Raw genomic sequence first — 22,023 nt, forward strand, 5'->3', positions numbered from 1 at the left:
AACATTTGGGATAATACTCATGTATTTAATTTCAAACTATACGGAACAAATATTTAACTTGTTTCTCACATGCTAAATATATACTTGTCAGAATTAAATGTTCTGAACAAGGATTCTTCTGTTGCTCTGCACTGAAAGACCCCTAAACAGATGGATACCAGGTCTTCAGTTGGAACACAGAAAAGTCTCAAACTCTTCAGGGAGTGGAAAGTAAGTATCTCAGTGGTGCTTGTCCAGGTTTCCAGCTCTGCCACCAGAACAATCTGGAACCTGAGTGCCACTGGTTCCCCCCACTCCTTCATAAACACAGCTCAATCTCAAACTGCTGAGGAAATGGCGTGGGCTGACCTACAAGATCTTTCCCTCACTGAAGTTTGCAATTCTGTGCTCTCTGCAGTGATGATGAGAGAGCTAATTTATGAATGGCTGGGTCACAAGAGAATTAATGTACCACAGCAATGGAGCACAATATGCAGATCGGAGAGGGAAGAAGAATGTGGAGCTCAGCAAATCCCTTCTTTCTCATATAAGCTGATGCTCAGCTTAGAGAAAAACCATACTAATGATGCAGCTGATGTCTTGTTAGAAAACATCTGAACTGTGACCAATTTTTCTTGACAAGAATTTTTATTCTGTATAAAAATGAGATGTTTAGTCATACAGAAAATAAAGACTAAATCAGTGATGTCATTTCATTCAATGATGGAATTTCAAAAAGGTTGGGTTTTTTCTTTTATTATAAAGAAAATATTTTAACAAGTCTATTGAATCAGCCCATTAATAAGCTGTTTCCCATCAGTTTCAAAAGAGAAGTGAGAGCAGAGTGCCTAGAGGATAAACAAGGATATAAAACCTTTTCTCACTGTTTTATAATTCAAAGTTTCCATGTCCCTGCATAAGGCTGTATGTGCATTTTCATGCACAAATAAGAGTGACAAGCAACAAATATCCTCAACAATTTTTAGCCTCTTGCTGTACACGAATGAAGGGCAAATATAGAAGAAAATGTAATGTGTCAGACATCAACACACTTCTTCTCCCCGCAAGATACATGGAAGTTCTCCATAGGGAAATCTGCAGGAAAGTAATTCTTAGAATAGAATGCAGACTTGCTGATGATTTAACACATACATTTAAGTGGGGGGAAAGGGAAATGAGCTAAAGTAGCTGGGACAAGTTTCAGCAGCAGTTAATCAAAGTTGGTAAGTGAGCCCTGAGAACGGGAAGCAGAGGAAGGGACTGTTGTCTCCCACAGGTCTTTGCCGTAGTCCCTCTGAAAATTAATTTTTAGTTTTCCCTTAGCAGCCAGTGAAAAGGAGGCTGCCAGAAAAAGGTCACTGGGCAGAGGTGACTGAGAGTACAGCCACACACCTGGCTGTCTCTTTGCAGAGCAATTCTTTCCATGGCTAAGCCACAAATTTGGTATCTGTATAACCAACACAGATTTACACATTCCCCTAAAAACCAGAATTTCCTACTGTCAAATGTTGCCTCTGTATGCAGGGATGAAAAATTTCATTACTTCTTGAGATATATATATAGATATATATATAGATATAGATATAGATATAGATATAGATATTTGGTTTTCTAAAGCTTTCTGCTTGACTTAACACTTTAGACTTCCCCTAAGCTATTTGGGAAAGCAGTACAAGGGCTAAAAAGTCTAGAGTTTATTACACTTATAGTTATGCTGGCATTTTTGGAAGCTTTCTTAACATTTACTAGACACTCAACAAATCAATATTTTTTATACATCAGATAATATCTGTGTCTCAAAGCAATCAGAATGAAATCAGAATAATGCTTAGCACTCAAATCATACTATTCATTGCATAACTTTGGTTGTACAGTCAAGAAAATAAGTGTATCTGTCTCCTGTATGTATTCTCAGCTCTGGAGTCGCTGAGATCATGTATCTGTTCTGGAGGTGCTGTATAACTTCTGTCAAGGGCTCTTTATGAATTCTTCATGTCACGCTGCAAAACAAGAGTCCAGAAAATCATTCAAAAAGACCCACACCCACACAAGATTTTATTACCATTGCCACCCAGCACAGCAGGCTCTTAACCAGTAAACCTTTGGACTTCCATGTCTTCTTCTAAATGTTTCAAAATAATGTACAAAGATGAATGGATTAAACTTCTAATCCTCCTTTTTAATATTAATCAAAACCACTGCATTTTACATGGAGATAAGATGAGACACTGAGAGACAAAACAAGGTTTTTTGCTATCACAGACAGGTCTGGTTAAGAATAAACTTCCAAAATTTCTGACTTTCCTTCATCTGCTGTGATCTGCCCCAGAGTACAATGATGGTAAAGCCTAATAAAGCAAGGAGGTTACTTGGGAGTTTTCCCATAAATTTTCTTTTGCCCATATGCCTTATGACCAGCAGAATGTTGTCAACAAAGAGCCCAGAAACCTGTCTTAACTGAAGAGTGAGGCATAACCCAGAGAAGGCTGTTACCATCTAGTTTGCAATTCTGATTCTCAGAAGCTTCTCCCAATGTTTTTTTACCTTCTTTAATCAAACCTGACTCAGAGAATAATGATATCACCCCTACTGCTGCTGTTCTCACTCGTTAGCATTGTCCCTCAAAGGACTGTTAATGAATAACTGGTGGTAGTTGTCAGCACAAGAAATCAAGTGTTACATACAGTTGTAGAGACAACATGTCTGTGTGCCTTCTTTAGGTAGTGAGATATTGAAAGACCAAGGGGAGTTAGAGAATGATCTGAAGAGTCTGTGCTGTTTCTCATGGAAAGCAGCTTGCAGCAGTGCTCCCCAGGGCTGCACTTCTCTTAATACAGTTCCAGGAACCCCACAAGTGATACATACTCCAGGGAGCCCAAGAAGTAGGTGCAAGGGCCCTGATATAATGCTGTTGTGTGTGAAAAGCAGAAAAGAAAATAAGAGCAAAGGTAGGTATGATGCACAACCATCTCTGTGAATCAACATCATTTCCATACAGTAAAGCAAAGGAAAAGCAGGAGGATTTCAGGCAGAGCAGGTGAACTTTTGAGGCATAAGCATTTTGATTCAAAGATAACAATAAAGGATGAGAGAAATACAAATCTCACAGGGACAGGGAAGCACAGGAGATCAAAGGAAGGTTTGTACCCTAACTTTGCTGACAGTAACGAGTTAATTTGTTGCTGGTACAACACACTTGACGGGTCTGCCTCAATGATCCTGCCAGAGCTATTAATTCCCTGCAGGCAGGTCTAAACAAGCACTGGTTCAGTAGTTGAGTCGAAGTCATAAAAGAAAGGACAATAATTTCACCACTAATCTTTCTTTCAATAAACCAGATTGGTAGAACAGTATCAGCTGAAAAGGACCTCTGAAGTCACCTGGTCTGATCCCCTGCTCAGAGCAGAACCATTTTGGAACAGGATGCTCATGGCCTTGCACAGTCAAGTCTTTTCCATGTCCAAAGATGAAGATTTCATTTCCCCCATGGGGAAATGGGGCTGAGCTTCATGAGGCTCATATCAGTGGATGTCTGTGGGCTGCTAAAATCCCTCTGCACATACATCTTGTTTTATCTTTTTAAATATATGCATACCATTTTTACTTTGTTCAAATTGCCCCTCAGTTAATCTCAGGCAGTATGGGAAGATGTATGGTGGAGCTAAAGGGATTATAGTTCCCTCTTCTTTAGCTTTACCTGGTCACATGGCAGAAGAGAGCCACACATCCACCCACATGCTAATTGCAGCTGACTGGAATCAGGCAGAGGCAATTCCCGGAGCCAAATCCTTGTCTAGTGTAAAATAGCAGGGCCTATTCCAGATGAAACAACTTCTGCCATTTTAGAAAAGCTAGAGATATAATCCAAAAGGCATCTTAAAAATTTGTTTCTGCTTTCACTGAAATCAAAGGAAAACTCCACGGGATTGTTACTTCCATTGCTGCAACATCAGGTACATGCAGACAGGGAATGGGCACTTCAGTACAGATTCATATCTATTCCATACATTATTTGTTCTGTGTAATGTCAGAAATGTTTCGGACAACATCTGCTCACAGAGGAATGCAGACATCCAGCTTCAAATTACTTACAGGCTAAAATATTAATGCCTACAACATCAACTAACACTTCTTTACTATGAGCTAAATTTTCTCACTCTTTGAGGCTTCATTCTTTTCCCCCTTAGAATACAAAATGTGCTGTTTCCCCCACCACAGATGACCCTGGCCTTACCTCAGCCAGTGTATATAAAATAAGTTGTTGTTAGAGGGAGTGATCACAGCAGTCAAAGTTGATGGCAGTGCTGGAATGGCACTGCAGTATCGACCATCTTGCTGACAGTGTTTTTCCTTCTAAAACCTTAAACTTTTCCACACCTCTAAAAAGAAGGTAGCCCCCAGGGAGAGATCCTTCCACCCCACTGAACAACTCACTTAACTGCACAACTTCTAAGCCATAAACCACTTGAGTAATCCCACTGCTCAACACGGGATAAAAGGAGAAAATAGCATTAAAGATTTAAAGTAAAGAACACAGCAAACTCAAATGATAGCTGCACCATTCACGTCATTACAGCTAAGGGTTTGTCAGCACTTTCATTATAATGCTCATTCCTCTGCTGTCACTCCAGGCTGAAATTTGGCAGAGCATAAAACTTAAAGCCCAGACAGACACAATAAGAGCACAGCAAAAAGGAAAGCAAAGGTTTCAAGGACAGCATCTTAAGATACCTTTATGTGTCAGGAACAGTATCTTATAAAGCATGATGCAAGAAATTAAGCCAGGAAAACTATCTCCTCTCATTAAGATGGTGTCACAGAGAGGGGATTGAAGTGGAGGTTCAGTGACATATATTGTTATGAAACTACTATGAGTCCAGAAGGGTAAGTATTAGTACAGTAATTTCAGTTAAATTTATGCTGCAGTACAAGGGAAATAAATAAATTAGAAAGGAAAGGCAGACCACACACAAATATTACATCTGAATAGAAGAGATCAGACTTCACTTTGGGAATGTAGGGAGCAGTTTGGACTAGTTTGGGGTGCCAAGTCCACCAATATGAGCAATTGCTCTCAAGCACTGTAGGGTACCTTCCTCCCTGCCTCCTTTCAGCATTGAGATTGTTGCTCCAACAGTCCAAATGTCCAAAATACAAGAAAAAAAGAGGACTAAGCATAAGACCAAATTACTTCTTATACTCCAGTAGTAAGCCTTATATTGTTGACCTGAATTACTTGCCCCTCAATTCCATCCCCTCATCTCCTTTGTCCGCCTGGTACCCATGTGGATACAGAATGAGCCAGAGTAAAGAACTGAGACCAGAACTAAGCTATGACAGAGGACAGAGAGGCTCAGGACCACTTCTAGCAGTAACAGAGATAACTAATGCTAACTGTAAACAGATTACAGTATTAGTTACTATTTTTTTAAAGTTTTTACAGGGTTGATTAAAAGAACAAAGATAAAGTTACTATTGCACAGACTTAGTGCATTGGATGGTTTAATCATTCCCCATCTTTGTCAGTTGGTGCTGTGGGATTTATCACAAGACTTTAATTTTGTTTCAGCATCAATGAAGATGCTTCTTATCTTTAAAAAGCACTTAGAGATGAACTGCACTATCTATACAACATATGATTGCTATTATTATCTCAGTAAATTTTTATGAGGATTTGAAGAATTCCAGTAAGTCAAAAAAGAGTGTGCTTCTTTCCCCTGTTCAGAATTAGTTATAAAAACACTGTAAGATAATAACTATATAGGTCATCTAATTCCACTGACTTCGTTAGGATCACATCTTCCTTGACTTCCTAAATGAGTGAAGGTTTGGACTGTGATATTCTCCCAGCAGCTTTTGAAGGAGGGCAGCTGTGCATCCTTCAAAATAAACATTAAAGTACTTGAGAAAGTCTAGTGCATCATTCTTAGAGCAGTGCTACTGCTGAACATGTGAAAACTACACTGTGCTCATCTTAAGAGAGCTCTGATGGCCGTAAGAAACAGAGTATTAAAAGCAATGTTAAAACAAACATCTGCCCACACAACATGAGTTTAATTTGGTAGCAAAGGCACTGTGGTAATTTACAGTGCTGGTGCCTGAGAACCACCGTTCTGTCAGGAGTTTGTCAGGTCATTCATGCCTGTTATAATATAAAATTTATTGTCATTTATCACAGAGAAGAGATGGAGCTCCACTCTCCTGCTTGCCTGTGCTGTCAGGGAAGGGCACACTGCTTGCATAAGATACAGGTCACACATTCAAAAGCATTTTCCTGGCACTCTCAGTCTTTTGCCTTGGTGCAAAACGCTGATGCTTTTGAGATGCAATGATTTAGCGTGTCACTGCACTGGCATAACAGATGGCACAGGAGAGTAGAATGAATGAACAATGGCCATGTTTCACTTTGTTCAGTGTGCAATCTTTCAGCACTCCTGATATAAGGCATCTATTATTCACTCTTTTTTTAAATCAATCTGCTCCCTTTGGTTAACACTACCCAGTTAATAGTGAGATACATGTTTTGAAAAATTAGGTAAAATGTGAGTGCAGCATGTAGAATTAATGGGAGAAGAGTCAGGATTTTTTAAACCTGAGGTCCTTCCTCCCTTCAAGCAGCATCCCAGAACACTGAGTACTGTCTTCATTGTGTGTCTGACCACACAGCTCCCTTAATCAAACCCAGGTATTTCCTTGTCCTCTGCTCCCAGGCCTCCTCTGCAAAGCACAACTCTCCTGTGCCATTGAAGCCCCTGCCAACACCTGAAGCCAGGTTTTACAGGAAGTTAAACATTTTTGAGCTTAACATAGACTTTGTGTTTTATACAAAGATAAAGCAATACAAGGATAAAACTTACAAAAAGTAAGAAAAGGAGAGAAAATGTTGAAAGTCTTCAAAGCAGTGTTCACATGAGTAGTTTGTTTATTTATCATATTTATCACCTGACAAGGCACAAGGAGCAAAGACAGTGGATTATAAAAACCTCTTCTTACCCACAGGTAAATCAGAAATAGCTGCAATATGAAATGCAAAGAATAACTTCTCCTCTCCTGTGGGTCAGAAATCATTGATACTCAGCAACATTTTGTCAGACCTCAGGCAGCTGTTTCATATATTTCAGTGAGTACACAAAGGAAAGAGTGATACTCCTAAATACCAGTGTGTATGCTAACATGGGAAGTCGATGTATCAGGTAGAAAATAAATTATAAACTCTTCAAGTGTAAGTATTAAAGCTATGAAAAGCACTGCAGCACTCTGTAGTAACAGGCCAAACATTGCAGTCTAAAAATGTTACAGAAGTGTTTACATAACCGGATCTGAGGACCTAATCCAATGCTCATGGACTTCAGCGAGACTAAAAATCTTGATGGAACTTCTTTTTTTCTTTAAATAATCCCTTGGAACTGTAAAAACAGTTCTGTGCTATGTATTTGGAAATCAAGGGGTTTCTACTGATAAAAATCCCAGAAATGCCATTATTTTCTGAAGCTCCTACTGCCTCTGAAGATTAATTAACACTGGCTTGATTTAGTTTTAAGGTGAAAAGAAACAAGATTTTTTTGGTCTTGATTTCCTTTGATTTTAACCAGTGTGTTACTGATACACAGTTCTTACAGGCTACACATCTCATCTGACAGCTCTCATGCTTTGATCATCAAGACTGCAAGAGGAAGCATGCTGTGTAATAAGGACACGGATCCTACTTCAGGGAGCAGTGTGGCAAAACACGCTTAGTTAGAGAAATAAATTGTCTATCCTGTGGGAAATTCAGGCATTTCAAAGTTTATTTCCATCCTTAGTGGATAGAAAAATACCGAAACCCCAAAATGTTCAGTGAAATGAAGATTACACTGTTTTTTAATTTGGAAATATCAGCCAGGTCCTGTTGAAATATTTTTTACAGTAATATTGAAATATTATAGCCCATACAGCTAAAGGTTTGCACAAGAAAAAATATTCAAATTAAAAAATTGAACTATGGTGTTCAATTTCCTTTTTAAAACATTCTGAATGGTTTCCATATCAAATTCTTCATTACAGATTTTGAATTAGGCATTTTTCAAGAGTGAAAAAATCTTTTTTCTACAGCTTACTGGAAACTTTAAATTTTATCAGCTTTCAAAGAAGCAGTAAAATAAGATAGAATCACTGACTTTAAGGAATGAGTGTGCACTTGCACATATTTTATAAATTGTACAACCTGCATCTGTGATCCATATTCAGGGAGAGAAAAAAAAAAAAGAGAATGGAAACAGCTGTTACTATTTTAATGCCTATACCAAATTCAGAGAATATGAAATTTAAAGATGATAAAAAGCCAATGCAGTGGGCATTTTCTAAACTCAATATTTTATATTAACAAAAAAAAAGTCATTACAGTAACACTCTTGAAAAGATATAAACAAATACTATTTTTTACAAGATTCATCCTTGTGAACTGCTAAAGACACACCTAAAAGTTGCTTTTATTCCAAAGACAGCTTCCACATCACTTTTTTTTTTTTTTTTTTGCATAATTTCAAAGCCTTAAATGACCTCCAGACAGTGAGAAACGTGTCAAATTATGCAGTACCTATTGCTGTACTGTTCTCCCAACCCCAGAGTTTTTATTGGAATTCTGAGAGAACAGAAGACAGTCAAGCATGAAGTCTGGGCAAGGTCAGCACGCTCTCTGCCTGAGCTGGAAATGATGTTGGAACTTCCACTTGGTTGGGCTCAGTGCAGTTTCAAAACAGTGCAAAAGGGATTTGAGAGAAGCAAGGTCATGGAGAGCACTCATGCTCAGCTCTGCAAGGTGGGAATCCTCTGGTGAAAGGCATTATCAGCTTTTCCTGCAACGCACCCAGACTCATAGCAGGGAAAGCCTGGTACATCCAGGGAAATGGAACAGCAGCAAAATGACCTTATGGTGGATGCTGCATCCGCTGTTTTGTTCCTGTCCAAGTCCACCTGTGGCAAGAGGAAAAGGAGAATCTTTCATGCAGAATGCAGAGATGGAGCCATTCCACCTGCTTGTGCATGGAGTGACAGAGCAGAGCAAGTGCCTCTGAGCCAGGCTGAAATACAGATACTTGTCCACAAATGGATGAGGCAAAATGGAATTTTTCACAATAGTTTTGCAATTTTTTTGTCTAGTTGAAAAATTTTATTCATTTCTTCCTGAAGGTCATTAGATTAGTTCTAAGTGTACGAACTATGAAGTAGACAGGAACTAAAGTGAAAAAATGCAGAATGACCCTTCACTAGTATATACGTGGAGACTAAAGGCAATTTAACCTCTGCCATCAGTGTGGAGGTTGTGCAGTTGTAAAACCTCTCACATCCAACCCTGTAGCACATCCTAAACCAACACCTTCTTAAGGCTGATCCCTCAGCTGTGGACACAGGCTGGTTTAAAAGCATCTTTGATCCCGTGACAAATAGAAAGATCTTGTTGGAAAAAAAAATTAAAAATAGATATGAGCCAGAACTTTGAAGATAATCAATTCAGTGGAGAAAAGAAAAGCCTCCTAGACTTTGACGAGTCTTTCTCATACATAGAGAGTGTCTGTGCATCATAAAATGTACCAGTCAGCATGTCAGTACTAATGAATAATGAGAAATACAAGAGAGAAGTCAAAGTCTGAGAGCAAAGGGCAAGCAAAGCTTCAATGACTTTTCTATCTCTCAAGTTATAGGTGTGCTTTCTCAAATATCAGATTTAAAACTGAGTTACAAAGTCTACCATGCATGGTACAAGTCCTATGCAACATCAAATATAAGGAATCCATAAAACTTGCTTCTCTCAACTAATGATCTTTACATACACTGCTGAAACACCTGAAAGTGTGCATCCAGTCAGTGTGAACAACTCAGGGTGAAATAAAACTTCAGATTCTTTAGCAAAAACAAAATACAGCAATTCCAGTGGTCAGTGAGGTACAGGAGCTACAACAGTGATGAACAGTCCTCCAGACCTTCCCAAAGAGCAAACTGGACCTTCCATCTGAAAGACTGCTGAATTATTCAGTGTAACTCTTTATCTAATTCCACACAACCATTTAATAATATTTTAGAACATTTAATAATATTTTAGTAAGGAATTTTATATAAAATAAGAAAGGAAGCATTATCATTTTAAAGTACCATTACCAACCCCTTCTGCCTCAAAACTGACTACTCCTTTAAATATTTTTTTTTTTAATGTGTCTATGAGTCCATGGGGTCCTGCTTCTCCTTTATCTTCAAGACCAGTTCAGTTTTGCTTCATGATTTAACAGAAATTCAAAATGCAGCAGCAAAGTTCTTTAAGAAACAAAAATGTAAATTATTTTTAAAAATAAAAAATGAAGGGTTTTTCATTCTTTTCTATGACCATACCATGAAATACAGTCATATACATTTAAACTAGAGTTAACAAGCCAGGTCCCCAGTTTTGTTACAGTTGCTTGTAATGGGGGCTCTCTTCAAATTAATCTGCAGTACATTAAACTATTCAGTATCCTAAAACATCGAGTTAAAACTTGGTTTCCCTAAAGGAAAAAAAAAAAAAAAAAAGCTGCAACAGATGAACTACGATGCTGTGTAGAATAATGTTTTAACACTTGTTAAAGTGCTGAGTTTTGAAGAAAGCATGTAGTGGAAAGGAGTACCCAAAAATAGGACTGTGCTTCCTCCCCACTCAGCAAATCCCAGCATTAAAACTGACTCTTAATAATACCTAGGAAATACCTGTGCACACCTTTTGTGTACTAAGATGTCTTAGATGTGCTGCCAGACCTGGTCTTAAAACAAAGATTCAACCCTCAAGTCTACCGACCTTCCGTTTTCACCATTTATACAGTAGTATGTTTTATAGATCAAAACAGAAATCATCTGATAAGACATTAAAAGTAATAAAAAGCCTGTGCTTTTTTTTACAATTTGCTGAGAAGAATGACTATGGTACAGAGCTTCTCTTTTCAAAATAACAGCTGCTTGTACCCTGCAGGAAAAGAAGAAAAGAAATTGGGCTTTTGGATTCCAGCAGAGGTTCAGCAAAAGGGATAAAGAGCTGGCAAATTTCAGAACGCTGCCTTAACACATACCTGCTACCAGGAGATGTTCTGTTTGTAAAACAACAGCAAAAATTAGCGGGGGTGGGAGGGTGTAATGGTGTGACTTGAGCTGACCAAATGAGGTGTTGATTCCAGACCATATGTATTGAATTCTCCCCCAGAAACCCAAAGAACAGGCACAGAGTCCATCTGGTCTCTGTGCTGCAGAATAAGGCCTCCTTTGCTCGGAGCACTCAGTGCAGCACACGTGTGAGATTCAACATCACCTTCCTGTGATTATCTTGGTGCATTCCCCAGCAAGCTTGTCTTATCCACCTGACAGCTGCCAAGTGATGTGGGCCGAGCCCAGCGCTGTCCCCGAGCCAGCGGCACGTTAATGGACAGCAGCACCACACCAGATGTGACAGGGCAGCCCAGCACGGCTTTGTTTATCTGGCACTTCCTCCCTCCGCTTCCCCAGCCGCTGCACAAGCGTCAGCACTCAGCAGAGCTGATTCTCCCTACCTAAGCAGCCTTGCTGAGGCTGTGACAGGGATTCCTGTTTGAAGTGTTCTTCTGCACTCCAAACCAGGCCAAGATTGCATTTACTGAGGAAGAAAAGGATAGTCAGTAAGTCTTGTAAAATTATGCCCACATCCTCACTTGAGGAATGACTGGGTCTAATTCACTGAGCTCTGTGCTCCAAGAGAAAGGTGTGAGACAAAGGTTGGTAAGCAATTGAGAATATATTCTGTGTATTTCCTCACATTTCTTATGGTATTAAATATACCAAGTAATTAGTGCTTTGTTATAAAATACTGTTGAGGCTGCCTGAATAGTCTTGTAGTTATTTAATAAATTACTCAGCAAAAGAGTGAATTTAGCCAGGCATCCACTGGTGAGGAGACTGCTAATTAACTGATATCCAGGCAGGCAGCAATTACCCTTCTCCTCCCAGACAAGAATATCTCTAGTCCAAATATGTGTTGGGAAAGAATCAAAAACTATAAAATACACATCTCTTCCTGGAGGAAGCGATTTGGAATGGCATAGCAATCAACCTAAAGATTTCAAATTATGTGAACTAAACACAAAACAAGATAAAATAAAGAATTTGTGCTTTATGAAGAGAGTGAACTGGCTTCAGAAATAAGCTTCCAGCTGGGACCAGATTGCAAATGCCTTTATTCACTCTGCGGGAGTGGTTATTCATGCAAACAGTCCCCGCAAAGCCAGGGAAACAAACTCACATGAGCATGTAGTCACAACTGTGAACATGGAGCTTGCCATCTGACCTCCAAAAGCAACAGAACCTTGTGGTGCTTTTACTGAAAATACCATAGGGACTTTGGGAATATTAATTTATGGAGAGTTTTTAATTCTTACATATTTGGTCAAATTTCCAGGTTGGTATCTCAACAACAGATTTGTAGCAAACAGGATGCTGGGATTTATCATGCTTGCACTCCATTTGGCTTTTTGGATGCCCAGCCATCAGAGAGACTTGCCATGGCCAGCTGGGGCTGAGGCTGTGCTGGTGGGCACCCACCCACCTGCACATCACACAAGTGTGAGCACAAAGGAAACCAAAAGCCTCCCCATGGTGAGCAGGAATCAGGGATTCCTGGAAGAGTGTCCAAACAGCTCTGCATCCTCTGCTCAATGACCCACGAGGGAAGGGATACATTTAGAATCAAGCTGTTCTGATTACAAGAGTTTTACATAAAGGCTGAACAAGAAATGTAAGAAGTATAACTGGTGCCCCAAGGGGAAAATTTCAAAAGCACATATAAGATTTAAGTGCCAAGCTGCAAGAAGCTGTTAGAGCTAATATCCAAAACTGGAAACCAAGCCTAGGACATGAGGTGATCTGGCACCCAAAGGCCAGCAGTCAGGCTAAATACCAAAGGTCAAGAGCCCAAGCCAGAAACCAAGATACAAGCCAAAGGTTAGGACTGAAATAGGTCCTGGATGCAAGCCAAAGGTCACAAAATGAGCATTTTCAAATAGCCACACACCTCAACCACTGAGATTTAGATGCTCTCTGGTGTTAGCACTGGGAGCATTCCCGGGCTGTGGATTTGCTGAAAGGGTCAGCCCAGCCACCAGTCCTTAGCAGCCATCACTGAGGTCACTCTGAGTCAGCCACATCCAGACTTAAGCTGGGAACAGCTCCCCTGGATTACAGATGAGTGAAGCACATGATAGCCACAACTTATATGCAGTTTCCATTGGAAAAATTAAGTTATACAGATTTGCAAAGTTCCCTCTCTTGCATAAGCTCAGTGGAAATGCAAACCAAGGCAATTCCAGATGAAATATTAAAAAAAAAAAAAGGGTCCCACAGAGACTACAGAAGACTCAAAAATCCCTGAACTAACAGAAGATCTTGTTACAGATTGACATTTCAGTTGTCTTTTTCCTCTATTACCTTTTTGCTGATTATAACAGAAGTCCTGCTGCTACTGTATCCCCTTGCCTACATTCAGATAAGCAAGACATTCCCCTCTGATAATTTTACAAGGTAAACATTTTCTAGTGTTATCTTATTTATAATGAGAAACAGATTAAAAATTATCAAAAATAACCTTCTAATATAAATTAAAATAATAAATTAATCTTAATGTCCCATTATATGCTTCATTAGCACATTCTCTGGAGAGCACTTGATGGTTTTGGGAGCATTTCAAAAACCAGCACAATTCTGCTTAAAACTACAATTAAGAGAAATCTTAAATAATTATCTCAGTGAACAGTTTGCAAATAGCCCATATACCAGAATATGTTTTTGCAAACATTAATAATTGAATTCCAACCTAGCGATGCAAATGAAAAATCAGCTTAAAGAGACAGAATATAGACAATTTCCTTATCTTCCTCTCTGATTTTTTTTCAAGGTTCTAAAGAACTGATGGGGATAGAAGTCAGTTTCATAAGTCTCTGTTCTTCTGACATGATGGTAATAAAATACCATTGTACAATTATCTTCATTGTTACACATTTATTTTTTTCTTTCTCAAAGTGTTTGACAAAGTGTCCCTATTCTGGCAGTCATGCTTTTCTGGTAAAGTCAGTGTTTCAGTTACTAGCTTTCACTTGCAGTGGATTTCCCTTAGTGAGCCTTTAATTGTTTAAACTCAAATATATAGTAACTACCCTTCAAACATCTCAGCAGCTGGCTTGGTGCTACCAGGCCACAGACAGCACTTTGCAGAAGTGTGACCACTAAAGAAGCACCATGAAGTAAGCAAGAGCCTATAAAGGGAATATCTGAGGCTGGATAAAAGTAAAAATCCAGATATTATACAATATTAGGGAGATTTTATAAAGAAACAAGAATAACCCTTTTAACTCAAGCATTCCCAAGAGCTGTTTGTAAGCCAACAGCATTGCCTGGCTCTTGTGTCACAGAAGCTCATGAAACACACAGTGGCCCTGAAGTGCTGAATCTTAGAGGTTTAGACAGCCTGCTTGGCCAGCCCCCACTACAGCTGGAATTTAAGAACAAGTCCAAAAAAAAATAACCAACACCAAAACAGAATAAAAAGGGAAAATCTTACCAAAACATATGCCCATGATATTACCAGTCAAACAGTTCCCTTCCCACACAAACACATTACAAAGACATGCCTGGTTTTGTCTCCTAGACCTTCCCTCAGCCTGAGCTCCCTGCTGCTCCTGTGTGGACACTCTTGCTACCAAGGGCAGGAGGAAGAACCTTTCCCTCAGCTCCCTTTGCATGCACTGCAGGAGCACTACCAGCTCTCCTCTGTACAGATTACCTCCCAGACACAACCACCCCCTGATAACTCACATCACTAATCCATCATGAAAACAGAGCTGATCAGAATTTTTCTTAATCTAGTAAAGGATGCCAGTTTTCTCTAAGAGTGAAAACACTTTACAGAGGCAACGTTTTGTTCCATGCTTTGGTAGCTGATTTTGGGTCTTTTTCTGTTGGGTAAATGGTGGACTCTGGCCACTCCTGCCCTGTGGGACAGCCCATCACTTGTGGAATTCAGTTCTCCTGGCAGACAGGGCTTTTTCATCATGGAAGTGTCAAACTGTGTAACAACACTTGGTCTGTGTCTGAGCAATGCCAGGTGCACGCAGGGCCAGGGAAAGGCCAGCATGGCGAGCTGCACCTCCCCATCCCTGAATTCTGTGCCAGCTGTCAGCAGCCACAGATTGCACTCAGGGCAGAGGAGGAGCTGGGCAGGCAGGCAGGCACTGTGTCACCCCAGGACTGCAGAGCCCAGCTCAACCTGCCAGCTCTGGAAGGCGTCACACCAGAAGGAAAAAGCAAGAGGAGATGTGGTGTTTCAGCTGTTGGTGCATATGTGCATTGTTTACACTGCAGCTCTCAAAGTCTGTTACATTTAATTGTTTTGAAAACCACATGGTTTGTACAGACTTTAGATGAGGTAGTAATTCTGAAAATGAGAACTAGTTGTACTGACCATGAGTGTCTTGAAAGAACCTATTACAGCCTATCATGAAAACTGGTACTCAAGAGGTCTTGAAATAATTATTTGAGATTATTACAATCTATTGGAGAGCTGTGCATCAGCTTGCCAATCCTTACCTGACAAAATAAATCACCCCTACACAAGCTCTTTATACTCAGCACTTCCATGCACTAATTTCATATGCAAAAGTAATTTTATTGTGATGCACCACAGGGAAAAAAAATTCTTGTCTGAATGCAAGGGATGGTTTCAACACACAACTTATTAGCTATTTCTTTTTTCCTCTGAAAACACACCAAAGCAAGCAACCTAATTTCAGTTATGACTGAAATTAATCTAATTTGTAGATTAATCTCCCAGTTTAATTTTATTTTATTTTCCAAATGAATTTTATTTTCCAAATGAAAATTCTGGTAATCTGTGCACAGGATTTTGTAGACAGCTCTGTAGGAAATAGTTGACTGCCATTTCCCTTTACACATGCAACTGCACACAACCCAATTGAAATTAATTAAATAAGATGCTGCTGCTTTTGTTCTTTAATACTTCAATACTATTAGATCATTTATTTTCTAACACCAAGGTCAAGGGACATGAGGTCCCAAAATTAAAAAGCTGCAATTGCACTTCCACCACAGCCCTTCAGGCCTGAGCTCCAGCTGTGTCTTAGCTAAGCTTTGTTCCAGTTTGGTTGCAAATTTCCACAGCACTGTGTGTGAATGCTTTCCCCTGAAATGCCCTTCCTGAGCCACTCCTCACACATCCTATTCACAGGGCTCCCCTGGTGATATTCATCACACAACTTTATGGCTCTTTCTGAGTGACTGCAGCAAAGGAATTCTTCATCAGCCAGAACTTAACTGGAGGAAAGAGGCCAAATAAAAGGTTAGGATCTCATCCAGTTTATTTCCTTAGTCATGATGGAGCAGTGACTCCTCCCCACCTCTCCCAGCCTGCCTTCCTCACCCCTTGCAGGAAGGCCATCCAGAATGGGTGGCTCTACCTCAGAACTCCACTTCAAAGCAGGAGCACATCATGGATTCTTGACTGCAACTGACAGAGGCAGAGTTTAGCACACGACACACGTTCGATCCACGTGGTTTGTGTCACTGAATACTCTTAGAAAAGATACATCCTGGAGAAAGCTGCCAAAGCAAAGAGCAAAGATCCCTGTGCTCATAGCAGGAATTAAGGGATGCTGTGCTCCAGGCCCTCACTACACCTGTGTCTGTTCCTGTTTTCTGCCCACAGAAGATGAGACCCACAGAAGGTGTTGGCTGACACTGAAGGGCTCCAGGACACCCACCCAGCCAGAGCAGAGCTCCAAAGCTGCTCCTTTGTCCTGGTGAGAACACCCAATGCTGCTGCTGCCCTCACCTTCCAGTGAGGTTCTGTGATCCTTCAGCATCCCACCAGCCCTTCCCTGGATGAGTGAAATGCCACCAGCATGCCTACTGCTTACACTGCTCTTCAGAAAGTATTCCAATTCAATTTACGATGATGAGTAAATACATTGCGCTCATTTTATGGCTGGGAAAATGAAGGTGGAGAGAGCTGCAGTGGTTTAGTAACCTCTGAAAGGAATGCAGGTTTGCTGATTCCCATTCCTCTGACACTGGAAAACCCAAGAAGCATCAAAAGCAGCCCAAACTACCAGGCTGTTTTAAGTTTCATTTGTTTTCAGTCATGTCTGAAAAGCTCTAGAAGCTATTTACTCTCAGAATCGTGTTGAATCTTCCTTATTAGTACAGTACCACATCAAGAAAAGCCTATTGAAAAATACACATTTGCTCATAAAAAATTAATCTAACCTATTTTGGAGATGATTGCTCTGATATGGGCATATTTTGCAAGAAGATAAAATATTTTTAAATGAAATATGAAAATAAAATATTAAAGCAAAATATTAAATGAAAAATACTGACAAATAAAAACAATATTTATTAAAATATTAAAATATTTAAAAGGAATACCAACTTGCTATTTTACAGCAAGGCTTCAGAGATAAAGCAACATAGAAATCTACATTTTAAAATTTATGTGACGGTCCCAGTAGTTAAAGGGCCAGCTACATGGAGCCATCAAATGTGGCTCAGGAAAAAAAGGATGCATTAAGAAGACAAAAATATAAGTACACAATAATGCCATAAATCTGACACAGTACATTTAAGGTAAATCATTCAGTAATTAAAAATTGGCTGAATTAAAAACTAACATAGTTCTACTAAAGTAGTTTCTCAAGGCTCAGGGTTACTACTACAATGCACAATTATTCCAGCTGTATTTCTCAATTCTGTACAGAGCAGGACCTTGCTAATCTAATTATCTCTTTTTTTTAACTGTACAAGGAGACCTAGGGGAACAGGCTACTCTGCTTGTAACAGTAATTGAATTTTTTTTCCTAACATTATTATAGCAATAAAACAGCAACTACGTGCAAAATGAAATAAGCATTTGAAAAGCACTGATGGTGCACTTTTGCTACTGCAATACTTTGACCAATGAATATTTGCAATGGAGCTCATTTTCAGCAATGAAATTAGCACAGCCTGATATATTCAACAGCAGGCCTTGAGGCTAGGGCCAGATAAAATATCCCAAAAGTAGCTAAAAGTGTTTGCTCAAAGCCCAATGTATCACATTATGTACATCAATCAGTAAAAGTTAGGCTGCACACCTGCATCTAATGGATTTACAGAGGCTGCCATCACTGAAAGGCTTGCATTCAAAAATAATTTGTATTTAAATTTTTCTACAAATTTACTCAGGAAAAACACATTATGCAAAATGCAGAGTCCCAGGAATAACGTTTTCTCTCTAGTTCTGATTCATGTCAATGATAAACTTCTCTCTTTCCTCTGTCAGTGACAGATTCTAAGGGTGAACACTATATAATTTGGAGCTGAACCTCTATGCCCCAGTTAAAAAAAAAATCATTTTACCTGTCTAATTTCACTACCTACCTTCATCAGAGAATAGCTGTCATATTTTGATGCAAATTCCAGCAATTTACATGTTTCAAGCTGGCAGGCAATGTCTTCCTAGAAAAATTTGCCACCCTTCCACAATCTCCTGTGAAATGGCAAACCAGGTTAGAAAGATAGAGGAGATTGGATTACCTGTCTGCACCAGATCATTGTTTCTAGGAGATAATCCATAAATGATTAAGCCTTCTAATGTTATTGAGCAATGTAAGGAGGGCTGCCTGTGACCTATTTCACCCTCTTACACTGTTGTTGTGGGAGTACCTTTATGGTATAAATTGAATTGAGTGTTTTCATTCTTCTGTTTTTATTGAATTGTAACTGTAATTTAATCAATTTCTCTGTTTCTTTCAATATTATTTCAGAATCTCTTGGAAGGACTGTAAGTGTTGGTTACACTCATATCCAAAATGTCAGTGGACACACAGATGGCTGCTTTTTTTTTTGTCATTTTCCTTGTATTTTATTAAGCTACATTATTTCAGAAAGTGCTGTTGTTTTTAATGTTTCGTGCTTCACATTTTCAAGAAGATTTTTCCAATTGTACAAGGAGGAAAAAAAAAAGAAAAATTAAAGTCATCCATTCATTTACAGAATCATTACTGCAATTATTTCATGACAAAGAAACTGCTAGTTAAATGAACACATTAGTATTGCAACTGCTGAGAAACTCAGACACTATGCAAAGTAGTTCTATGTTAGATCTGTTTTATACATAGCATGGAAACAGAAAAAATCCCCTACTTACAGCTGGGTAAGTCAGTAGTCCCAGAACAATCTTCCTAAACCTTGTCACTTCCATGTGATGATCCTGCCAAACCTGGAGTCCCTTTACACACCATCCCATCCCACCAATTTTAATTGTTTGGATTAACACTGCTGCCCTTTTATTGTTAATATGCAGCAATTTGGAAAACTTTCCTCTGAAAGAGGAAGAAGAATTTGCACAGCTAAAACCAAATATCTGTCACCATGAATATGCAGTAAGGTACCTGTGGCTGCAGCATTAGTGCAGAGAGAGCACAGTGCAAGCTGGAGCTCCTAGGAAAGGCTGCTGATCCACCTGGCCCTCCAAAGAGCAGAACAACTGCCAAGGAAGGTAACTATAGAACCTGAGCAGTTTATGCCACATTTATACAAATGAGGAAAATGCTCAAGGAATGCCATCTGTGAAACAAAAGGGTTTTTCAAATAAAATGTCAGCACTTAAAAAATTCTAGCATCCCCAGCCTCTTGGAGTTTTTTTTTAAGCATTAAAATGCAAAATAACAGTTAATTAAGTTATTAAGGAAGTTATGACCAGGACATTTTGTCCTATCTAGAACTAAGCCCAAATAAACAGTGTATAGAATTACAGCCAATATCCTGAAATTTAGGGTATAGATAACAATGCAGTTATTAATCAATAGCCCAGAAATTGCCTCCTATTACAAAACAAGGAAAACATCTGCAAACAAACCAACAGAAGTGTGTCATTTGCAAAACAGTTCGTGAAACCAGGAATTTCTGACAATTGTTTTGAGTGGAAAACAGTAAAGAAAAAACACAAGCTCTATGAGTCACTCATATTTGCAGGACTCCCTGGACCCTAATTCAGCCTGGAGTAATAACAGGAAAAGCACTGACTGGGAGCACTGGCTGCACTTCTCCCTCATCTGAACAGCAGCAATAAATCTTTTGCTGAGGATATTCAGCCAACAAGGGAAAAAGAAAAACACTGAAGAACTAAGACCTTTTCTGTAGGAAGTTTAAAGGAGTGTCTGCAGCCCAAGCAAGCTTTGGGAATACATCAGTAATCTACTGTGCAAAAAGAGGGACCAGAAAAAGAATTTGTATAACAGAACTGCCAACAGCAGAGCAACAGAGACTCAGTCATGGTGTCAAAAGCAAATGAAAGAGAAAAAGAGGGTCTTTATTACTTCATCTACTTTAATATTAACACAGATTAAGTAGACAACAGTACTTAGGGTAATAAATGAACATACCCTCTCCTACAAAACCTCAGCAGTATAAGTGAGTTATAAAACTCGATGCTCTCTTCACTTGTTGAAACACAAATGGAATCTGTCCCACTCACAGAGAAAACATGAAAAGGGCACTGTGTGCATCATCCCACTTGTGCCTGGCTCCGTGCAAGGATCAGGAGCAGGGAGTGAGGGAGGAACATTTCCCCAGCACAGCTGCGGGGAGGCCCGGCCAGATTTGCACCACGCAGCACTCCCAGCACACGCCTGAGTAGCTACAACTCTCCAGTGTACCCCCAGACTCTGCCTGTGCACACACTTTGCTGTGCTGCAAGGCTGAGGAGGCAGAGGACAGGCCATGCATCACTTCTGACACAAAATATTTTATTCCAACGCAGCAACGGCGAAGACAGGCAGGGAGAATAAATTCACTGAAATGCAGAACTGGAATGAGCAGATGAAGGAGGAAAACAATCCATAAACAGAAATCAGTGCTTCCCTTTCTTTCTTCCTGCTCCTTGTGATTCACTTTCAATGCAAGATGAAGCCAAGGAGTTTTTCACAACTGAGATCTCACACAGCAGAAAATTTCCTTTGCCAATAAGTTTTTAAATTTGAAATATAGCTTTTCTTTACAGTAATCTTGCAGAAGGGGGCAGTTTGATGCAGACGTTTAAGATGCCATTTGGAACCAGTTTTTTTAAAAAGTTTTTGTCATTTTCCTTCTCTTTGAGTTCTTAGAATGCAGTTGCTGTATAAAATAGTTTTCAAACTTTAATTTCTTCTTATCATCTTTCTCTAATATAAACTCTTAGTGAACAATGAGACATTTTACATCAAAGTATTGCCTTTAAGAGCAAACACTACAGAACTAGGGAAAACCCAAATTTTATGGATTAGGCTCTTCTGTTGTGAAACCATTAGAAAGACATGGACAATTCATGGAGCTCTAAGACATTCCATATGACTTTTGTTGAGGTTTTTTACTGATGTTTATGCTTTGGGGTTCAAGGATGAGTTACTGGGATTAAGTTTTCTGTCTAGATTACTTTCTTCCTAATAAATCAATTTTTACTTTACACTGTAACTGTTTGACACCAAAACAGGCACATTATTGTTCTGTCCCAAAAGCTTTATAGTTTAAAAAAAATATATTATACTAGAACTTGATAGTTCCACTTTTTATCAGATAGACTTTTTGTGGAACCACACAACTGCTGGACCCTTGTTTATGGTTAATGCAATAAATGTCAGCCATCATGGGAGAGGACTGTCCTGTAAAGCTGTATTAAAAGTTTGTATCAGAAGTTTGTCCACCTGCAACAAAGAACATGACATGTGATAATACAGAGCATAGCACACATTCTTGAAATTCTCATGAGGGTCAGGAGCTTGCCATAAATAAGATTTTGTTTAGAAATTTACAAACTTTTTTTTTTTTTTCCTGTCAGATTGCACAAAATGCTACAGAGATACTTGAACCTAAGTGATCTTATCTTGGACGTAACTCATGCATTGGTCCTGATGAATATTCTATACTTTCCTGTTCCTAAAATCACCGGTAATTGAAAAAGCTGCAGGAAAAAGCTCAGTGCACTGCATGTTACTT

At 39.3% G+C, this 22,023-nt stretch overlaps 1 long non-coding RNA gene across 1 annotated transcript; it reads right to left on the reverse strand.

Annotated features, from left to right (window-relative positions):
• Positions 1-764: 764 nt before the first annotated feature.
• On the reverse strand, positions 765-20,028 carry LOC128813828 (uncharacterized). The gene is made up of 3 exons (XR_008439193.1): positions 19,443-20,028; positions 18,430-18,538; positions 765-1,979 (listed from the first exon to the last, which is right to left on the reverse strand). It is a non-coding gene; the product is annotated as an uncharacterized LOC128813828 (long non-coding RNA).
• Positions 20,029-22,023: the final 1,995 nt, after the last annotated feature.

The sequence above is a fragment of the Vidua macroura genome, chromosome 13, assembly GCF_024509145.1.
Source record: "Vidua macroura isolate BioBank_ID:100142 chromosome 13, ASM2450914v1, whole genome shotgun sequence".
NCBI lineage: Eukaryota > Metazoa > Chordata > Aves > Passeriformes > Viduidae > Vidua > Vidua macroura.